The 9,557-nt window shown below is 45.5% G+C and overlaps 1 non-coding gene across 1 annotated transcript; it reads left to right on the top strand.

The window, feature by feature from the left end:
• Positions 1-2,011: 2,011 nt before the first annotated feature.
• On the top strand, positions 2,012-2,083 carry TRNAH-GUG (transfer RNA histidin (anticodon GUG)). The gene has a single exon. It is a non-coding gene; the product is annotated as a tRNA-His (tRNA).
• The last annotated feature ends 7,474 nt before the right edge of the window (positions 2,084-9,557 follow it).

Below are 9,557 nucleotides of genomic sequence, written 5' to 3'. Positions count from 1 at the left end.
TTGCACGACTTTCTAAGTTGGTCTCCGGCGACGTGGGACTCCTTTGTGCAACTTCGGTGAGCACCATTTCACGCATCTTCGTAGTGCCTGTTTCTGGCACTTCTCCGGGTGCTACCTGCTGCTGAGAGGGCTCCTTTTCTTGACCGACGTCCCCTCTCTCTCCTGGTCTAATTTGCGACCTCCTGGTCCCTCCTGGGTCGCAGCAGCTTCCAAAAACGCTAACCGCACAATTTGCAGCTAGCAAGGCTTGTTGGCATTCTATCGGCAGGAAAACACTTCTGCAAGACTCTCCACAGCGTGAGGGATCCGTCCACTAAAGGGGAAGTCTCTAGCCCTTTTTGTTCCTGCAGAAACCGCAGCTTCTTCTGTCCAGTAGAAGCTTCTTTGCACCCACAGCTGGCATTTCCTGGGCATTTGCCCATCTCCGACTTGCTTGTGACTTTTGGACTTGGTCCCCTTGTTCCACAGGTACCCTAGATTGGAAATCCACAGTTGTTGCATTGTTGGTTGGTGTCTTTCCTGCATTATTCCTTCCATCACAACTTCTTTGTCTTTTGGGGAACTTTAGTGCACTTTGCACTCACTTTTCAGGGTCTTGGGGAGGGCTAATTTTCTAACTCTCACTATTTTCTAATAGTCCCAGCGACCCTCTACAAGGTCACATAGGTTTGGGGTCCATTCGTGGTTCGCATTCCACTTTTGGAGTATATGGTTTGTGTTGCCCCTATCCCTATGTGTACCCATTGCATCCTATTGTAACTATACATTGTTTGCACTGTTTTCTAAGACTATACTGCATATTTTTGGTATTGTGTACATATAACTTGTGTATAATTGCTATCCTCATACTGAGGGTACTCACTGAGATACTTTGGCATATTGTCATAAAAATAAAGTACCTTTATTTTTAGTATATCTGTGTATTGAGTTTTCTTATGATATTGTGCAAGTGACACTTGTGGTACTGTAGTAGCTTCACACGTCTCCTAGTTCAGCCTAAGCTGCTCTGCTAAGCTACCATTATCTATCAGCCTAAGCTGCTAGACACCCTATACACTAATAAGGGATAACTGGGCCTGGTGCAAGGTGCAAGTACCCCTTGGTACTCACTACAAGCCAGTCCAGCCTCCTACACTCTCTACACCACAGTGTCACTCCATGCAACGCGACTGTATGCTACTCAACTCCACAACACTCTACTTCATGCAGTCCGACTCCACTCCTCCTAATTCTTTGCCACCCCTCTCCATGACACCCTGTTCTCTGACTCTATGCCATTCCATGCCACTTCACTCTACACCACACTATGCCACTCTACACCACACTACTTTACTCTATGCTACTCTATGCGATTCTATGCAACCTCACTCCTCTCTACCCCACTCTGCTCTATGCCACTCCATTCCTCACAATGCTATTCAACGCCATGCCAAGGCACACCACTTCATTATATTCCACTGTATTCTATGACACATTACGCCACTCTACTCTTTGCACTTCAGTCTACTCCCTTCTATGACCCTCCATTCATCACCACTCCATTGTTTGCTAGTCAAGTTTACGCCACTTCATTCCACACAATGCAACTCTAAAGCAGTATGCACCAAGCAGCTGAATGTGTCTGAAGAGACACCCAGAAAAGAAAAAAACAACAATATGTGGGGGCCTGTTCCGAGCCCCTCCTGGCCTGGAGGAGTTTGGTCAGCCGTGGATTAAGTTTTTGCAGTGTTCACTTCCCCGACCCCAGCACTCATAGAACACTTGAGACTTGCAGGGCAGAGTGGTGGATCTTGTTAAGAAGTCTGGGCTTCTTGGTTTATGGGGAGTCTTGTCACTGGAAGCAGAGAGGTAAATATTTGCTGTGATCTGCTACTCAAAGAAAAGACCCTGATCTAACTTGAAAAGATGGGTTTTAAACAAACGCTAAATCTATCCACTCCACGGACACTGTGACCTTTTTTCAGCCTATCAGAGCCACACCAGGGTAGTCTTTTCAGAGCCCAAGTAGCTCGCCGTGATCGTATAGTGGTTAGTACTCTGCGTTGTGGCCGCAGCAACCTCGGTTCGAATCCGAGTCACGGCATTGCGGGTGGCAATGTCACGGCAGTTGGGCAGCATTTTTATTCTCACTTCTTAATATTTACATGAGTTAAGAGCTTGAACCTAATTTCAACTGTGAAATTAAATGTCTTTGAAGAACGCGTTAACAATGTTATTATTTATTTCACCTTTCTGCGCTTTTACGTTTGTGGCGGTCCTGATGTAAAAAGTATGAGCTACAGTTTGGTTTCACGGGACCCGGTCAGCAAGAGGGATGGATGTCTGTGTCTCCTGTACCTGCAGCGCCGAGGCTCCTGTACTGACGCGGAGTAGCTTTCAATGTTGAAAGGGATCCTGCTAGTCAAATATCAGTTTTTGCAGCAATTCAGGACGCGAAGAAAAAAGGTCTAAAAATAAATATTTGTATAGAAAGTAAGACTGAGCTCCCAAGGGTCTGAAAGAAAGAGGCGACGGAGAAGGACACTGAGAGGCGCGCTCACCCAATCAGCGTTTGGCTTCATCATCCCGCACCCGACGGACCACCGGGCATCTAGAGGGAAAGTTTTAAAACTTAAGCCAAGTTTATTAGTCGTGGTCGAATCGTGAATTACACAATTACGCTCCTTTGTGGAATTTGGAGTAATGTGGGGAAAGACATCTACCCAAGAGCGGAGGAAAAGAGCGCGAGCAGCGGCTGTTGTGCCAGTTCTGTTGCATTTAGAGCGATTTTCTTGTGCAAAGTGTATATCAGGTTCCTTTCGGATCTGAGCGTGTATTTTGCACCAGGAAAATAGCCTTGTGTAATTCTGTACAACCTTGCATAATGTTGCTGTAATTTCGTGTAATTACACTGCAGTGAGTTACACTGGTTACGCCCATCCCTACATTTGACTCATGTTTAACAGAGAGGTCCGTCCATCTATTGATCCATTCATCTGTCCATCCATCTTTTTGCCTGTGTGCCTGCTTATCTATCTGCTCACCTACCTGTGCGTGACTGTGAACCTGTCTAACAGAGTGTTGATGCCTGGCTGTATGCTTTGTTAACACTATAACGCTCATAGGGACATTGAGGAGGACATCTTAGCGCTATGTTTTTTTTTGGTATGAAGCAACCGTTTTCAAATCCTGACAGTCCACACAAAGTTGATCATATGTGATCCCATTTTCGTACCAACAGCTGCTTCTCTATATACTTATCGGTCCACATCTATTACTACATGTGCTTTCTGTTTACTTTCTATTTCAATCTGGGTATCTGCCTTACTGCCTATTTCTGCCCATCTCTGTTTATGTTAACACTTTAAAGCCTACATGCTGACTACCAAGGTCTTTGTGGCGTGGTTATTTCTAAAGCAGGCGCGTGTGATTTACAGCGGTTTCTGTGAAGCTGATTATATCTCATCCATGATTTACTAACAGCTACATACCTGCCTTTCTGTCTACAAACCTGTACAGATGCATCGGTGCATGTGGCTTATTTATGACGATCTGTTTAACCTTCTATCCGTCCTTCTATCTGTGCAACTGTCTTACAGTTCCCCCTCTTTTATGTTGTTATAACACTATTTGTTAAACAAACCTTCACAGTCAGAAGGGCTTCCAGGCGCTGTTATTTATTAAAAAAACTGCAAAGAACACCAGTTTATGCAATGTTGATGACATTTACTTCACCCCTTTATTGTTGCATTAATGGGTTTTCAAGTCACAAAACGGGTCCCTGATGAAGCCTAAGTGGACTTCTGAGCTGCTGTAGCTCTGTGGGGTCTCCAGCTCTCCTAGGGCCTCAGATCTACCACTACAACACCAGCCTTACCCTAAGTTGTGCAGCAGATTTTTTATTTTTTTCATTTATTGGTATTTCAGATGGTACATATTATTCACAGGATTGTAACAGGTTGCAGAGCTGTATGAATCTCCTTTCCATGACAACTTTTGAACAGTTACCCATTACTGCTATTATATTATGTTACCACCACGCTGAGGGCTGTTCCTTGCATAAATCTGTAAGCAGGCTTGTGATCTGTGGTGTGGGCCTCCTGTGGGTCTCCGGTTCAGCGCTGTATGCCCATGGAGCAGGGTGGTCGGTTGCCACCATTTCCAGCTCTGGCACGTCAGGTACTCATCATCTCTTATTACAACAAATAACAAGCAAGCCAAACAACTTGCCCAGAAATGAGACCTAACTACGCATCGTGTGAGTGTGTCTACAGCTGTATGGGGCCCAGCCGGGGGGGGAAGGGACCCAGGGGAACCCTCCCCAGTGTATGATCTTCCAGGGAGGTCTAGGAGAGGTGTGTTTGTCGTGCTCCTAACTCCGCAAGTTAAGAGGCCCATCTGCATCGTCATCATAGTCATGTCAGGAGTGTTCCATGCTCCCGCCACCTCTGCCCATAGGGGAGCTATCTGTCTTTTCCTCAGCCCTCTCATTTCTTCCCTCTGAAGTGCCCTTTCTTCTGCCTTGCCAAGGAAGTGATGTCTGCTTATAGCACGTGTCCTACTTTTATAATGTTTTCAGGGCACTTCGCCCACTTCATATCTAGCCAAAATCCTTTAGCACTGGGAGACCACGTGTCTGCTGAATATCTTACCTCCACCATTGGGGGTATAAAAGGTGTACTTTGGCTCTGTTGTAAATTATTATATAGGGCTCAGTTTGGTTGGGTTGTGAATTGCTGTCAAGCTCTAAATCTAAGAATTCTCTTAGTCACACCTTTTTATGTCTTGCGTACACAGTGAATGTGCTGTGAGACATATTGTTTAGAATTCAGTGGGCTTACCACACGCCCATAGCTTACTTACCATTAATTGTTTTCTATGTCACTCACATTTGCAATATTTCGATTGCTTAGCTCCCATAGACTGAATCTTCCTTTCTTGTGTTCATTCCTCCATGGAGGATGGACCAAGTACATGTGTTCTTTTCGTCTTTCTACAGTACGCTATTTTTTATATTTTAAAAGTGTTTTCGTATCATTCTTGGATGTGCAATGTGCTTTCCAACATTCATGACAAGCATACAGCTTATTTTTCACCCTAAACGCCGTCTCTATTGACACTTTAGTTACTTTCTCACACTGTATTCCTCTGCATGACTATACTCTACTCCCCTCAGTGCCACTGTACTCTACACTGTGCAACTCTATACCACTCCACTCTACTCAGTTCTACTCCACTCTAATCTACATTGTTCCACTCTATCACTCCACTCTATGCCACTCTAATCTATGCCACTCCACTATACGCCACTTCACTCCACTTTATGCTACTCCATTCTATGCCACTCCACCCTGTCACTCTCTGCTATGCCCCTCTACTCCACTCCACTCCACTCTACTCTATGCCACTTCCCTTCATTCCTCTCTACGCCACCCTACTTCATAGAATGCCACTTTATGTGACTCTATGCCACTCTGCTCTACATCACTCTGGAATACTCAACTGAGCTCTACTCTATACAATTCCACTCTACTTTACTCCTCTCCACTCTATGCCTCTCCACTCTATGCTACTCTACTCCAGTCTACAGTACGCCACTTTATTTTATCCCATTCTACTCTACGCCACTGTACACCACTCAACTCTGTGCCACTCTACTCCATTGCACCCCTCTCTACTCTACGCTACTCTACTCCACGCTACTATACTCCAGTCTAAGCCACTGTACTCTCCACCACTAAGCTCTATTCCACTCTACTGTATGCCACTCCATGCCACTCTAATCCACCCCACAGAATGCCACTCTACTCTATGCCACTCCACTCAACTCCATGCCATTCCACACTTTTGCACTCTACCCTACTCTGTGCCTCTCCATTCCACTCCATGCCACTCCACTCTATCCCACTACGCTCTACTCTAGTTCACTCTATGCCACTCCACTTTACTCTCTCCCACTCTACTCTATACTACTTCATTCCATGCCACTTCACTGTACTCCACTCCACTCCATCTCACACAGTATCACTCAATGGCACTACATGCGCTCTACTCTATGCCACTCTACTGCACACTACTCTATGCTGTGCCACTCTACACTACTCTCCTGTAGGCCTTTCTACTCTATGCCACTTTTTTCTCTGCTCCTCTCTACACCACAGTGTCACTCCATGCAATGCGACTGTATGCTACTCAACTCTACAACACTCTACTTCATGCAGTCCGACTCAACTCCTCCTAATTCTTTGCCACCCCTCTCCATGACACACTGTTCTCTGACTCTATGCCATTCCATGCCACTTCACTCTACACCACACTATGCCACTCTACACCACACTACTTTACTCTATGCTACTCTATGCCATTCTATGCAACCTCACTCCTCTCTACCCCACTCTGCTCTATGCCACTCCATTCCTCACAATGCTATTCAACGCCATGCCAAGGCACACCACTTCATTATATTTCACTGTATTCTATGACACATTACGTCACTCTACTCTTTGCACTTCAATCTACTCCCTTCTGTGACCCTCCATTCATCACCACTCCATTGTTTGCTAGTCAAGTATACGCCACTTCATTCCACACAATGCAACTCTAAAGCAGTATGCACCAAGCAGCTGAATGTGTCTGAAGAGACACCCAGAAAAGAAAAAAACAACAATATGTGGGGGCCTGTTCCGAACCCCTCCTGGCCTGGAGGAGTTTGGTCGGCCGTTGATTAAGTTTTTGCAGTGTTCACTTCCCCGACCCCAGCACTCATAGAACACTTGAGACTTGCAGGGCAGAGTGGTGGATCTTGTTAAGAAGTCTGGGCTTCTTGGTTTATGGGGAGTCTTGCCACTGGAAGCAGAGAGGTAAATATTTGCTGTGATCTGCTACTCAAAGAAACGACCCTGATCTAACTTGAAAAGATGGGTTTTAAACAAACGCTAAATCTATCCACTCCGCGGACACTGTGACCTTTTTTAAGCCTATCAGAGCCACACCAGAGTAGTCTTTTCAGAGCCCAAGTAGCTTGCCGTGATCGTATAGTGGTTAGTACTCTGCGTTGTCGCCGCAGCAACCTCTGTTCGAGTCCGAGTCACGGCATTGCGGGTGGAAATGTCACGGCAGTTGGGCAGCATTTTTATTCTCACTTCTTAATATTTACATGAGTTAAGAGCTTGAACCTAATTTCAACGGTGAAATTAAATGTCTTTGAAGAACGCGTTAACAATGTTATTATTTATTTCACCTTTCTGCGCTTTTACGTTTGTGGCGGTCCTGATGTGAAAAGTATAAGCTACAGTTTGGTTTCACGGGACCCGGTCAGCAAGAGGGATGGATGTCTGTGTCTCCTGTACCTGCAGCGCCGAGGCTCCTGTACTGACGCGGAGTAGCTTTCAATGTTGAAAGGGATCCTGCTAGTCAAATATCAGTTTTTGCAGCAATTCAGGCCGCGAAGAAAAAAGGTCTAAAAATAAATATTTGTATAGAAAGTAAGACTGAGCTCCCAAGGGTCTGAAAGAAAGAGGCGACGGAGAAGGACACTGAGAGGCGCACTCACCCAATCAGCGTTTGGCTTCATCATCCCGCACCCGACGGATCACCGGGCAGCTAGAGGGAAAGTTTTAAAACTTAAGCCAAGTTTATTAGTCGTGGTCGAATCGTGAATTACACAATTACGCTCCTTTGTGGAATTTGGAGTATTGTGGGGAAAGACATCTACCCAAGAGCGGAGGAAAAGAGCGCGAGCAGCGGCTGTTGTGCCAGTTCTGTTGCATTTAGAGCGATTTTCTTGTGCAAAGTGTATATCAGGTTCCTTTCGGATCTGAGCGTGTATTTTGCACCAGGAAAATAGCCTTGTGTAATTCTGTACAACTTCGCATAATGTTGCTGTAATTTCGCGTAATTACACTGCAGTGAGTTACACTGGTTACGCCCATCCCTACATTTGACTCATGTTTAACAGAGAGGTCCGTCCATCCATTGATCCATTCATCTGTCCATCCATCTTTTTGCCTGTGTGCCTGCTTATCTATCTGCTCACCTACCTGTGCGTGACTGTGAACCTGTCTAACAGAGTGTTGATGCCTGGCTGTATGCTTTGTTAACACTATAACGCTCATAGGGACATTGAGGAGGACATCTTGGCGCTATGGTTTTTTTTGGTATGAAGCAACCGTTTTCAAATCCTGACAGTCCACACAAAGTTGATCATATGTGATCCCATTTTCGTACCAACAGCTGCTTCTCTATATACTTATCGGTCCACGTCTATTACTACATGTGCTTTCTATTTACCTTTCTATTTCAATCTGGGTATCTGCCTTACTGCCTATTTCTGCCCATCTCTGTTTATGTTAACACTTTAAAGCCTACATGCTGACTACCAAGGTCTTTGTGGCGTGGTTCTTTCTAAAGCAGGCGCGTGTGATTTACATCGGTTTCTGTGAAGCTGATTATATCTCATCCATGATTTACTAACAGCTACATACCTGCCTTTCTGTCTACAAACCTGTACAGATGCATCGGTGCATGTGGCTTATTTATGACGATCTGTTTAACCTTCTATCCGTCCTTCTATCTGTGCAACTGTCTTACAGTTCCCCCTCTTTTATGTTGTTACAACACTATTTGTTAAACAAACCTTCACAGTCAGAAGGGCTTCCAGGCGCTGTTATTTATTAAAAAAAACTGCAAAGAACACCAGTTTATGCAATGTTGATGACATTTACTTCACCCCTTTATTGTTGCATTAATGGGTTTTCAAGTCACAAAACGGGTCCCTGATGAAGCCCAAGTGGACTTCTGAGCTGCTGTAGCTCTGTGGGGTCTCCAGCTCTCCTAGGGCCTCAGATCTACCACTACAACACCAGCCTTACCCTAAGTTGTGCAGTAGATTTTTTATTTATTGGTATTTCAGATGGTACATATTATTCACAGGATTGTAACAGGTTGCAGAGCTGTATGAATCTCCTTTCCATGACAACTTTTGAACAGTTACCCATTACTGCTATTATATTATGTTACCACCACGCTGAGGGCTGTTCCTTGCATAAATCTGTAAGCAGGCTTGTGATCTGTAGTGTGGGCCTCCTGTGGGTCTCCGGTTCAGTGCTGTATGCCCATGGAGCAGGGTGGGCGGTTCCCACCATTTCCAGCTCTGGCACGTCAGGTACTCATCATCTCTTATTACAACAAATAACAAGCAGGCCAAACAACTTGCCCAGAAACCGAGACCTAACTACGCATCGTGTGAGTGTGTCTACAGCTGTATGGGGCCCAGGCGGGGGGGGGGGGAAGGGACCCAGGGGAACCCTCCCCAGTGTATGATCTTCCAGGGAGGTCTAGGAGAGGTGTGTTTGTCGTGCTCCTAACTCCGCAAGTTAAGAGGCCCATCTGCATCGTCATCATAGTCATGTCAGGAGTGTTCCATGCTCCCGCCACCTCTGCCCATAGGGGAGCTATCTGTCTGTTCCTCAGCCCTCTCATTTCTTCCCTCTGAAGTGCCCTTTCTTCTGCCTTGCCAAGGAAGTGATGTCTGCTTATAGCACGTGTCCTACTTTTATAATGTTTTCAGGGCACTTCGC

The sequence above is a fragment of the Pleurodeles waltl genome, chromosome 12 (assembly GCF_031143425.1).
Source record: "Pleurodeles waltl isolate 20211129_DDA chromosome 12, aPleWal1.hap1.20221129, whole genome shotgun sequence".
NCBI classification, from domain to species: Eukaryota; Metazoa; Chordata; class Amphibia; order Caudata; family Salamandridae; genus Pleurodeles; species Pleurodeles waltl.
This window is presented reverse-complemented; position numbering and strand designations above follow the sequence as displayed.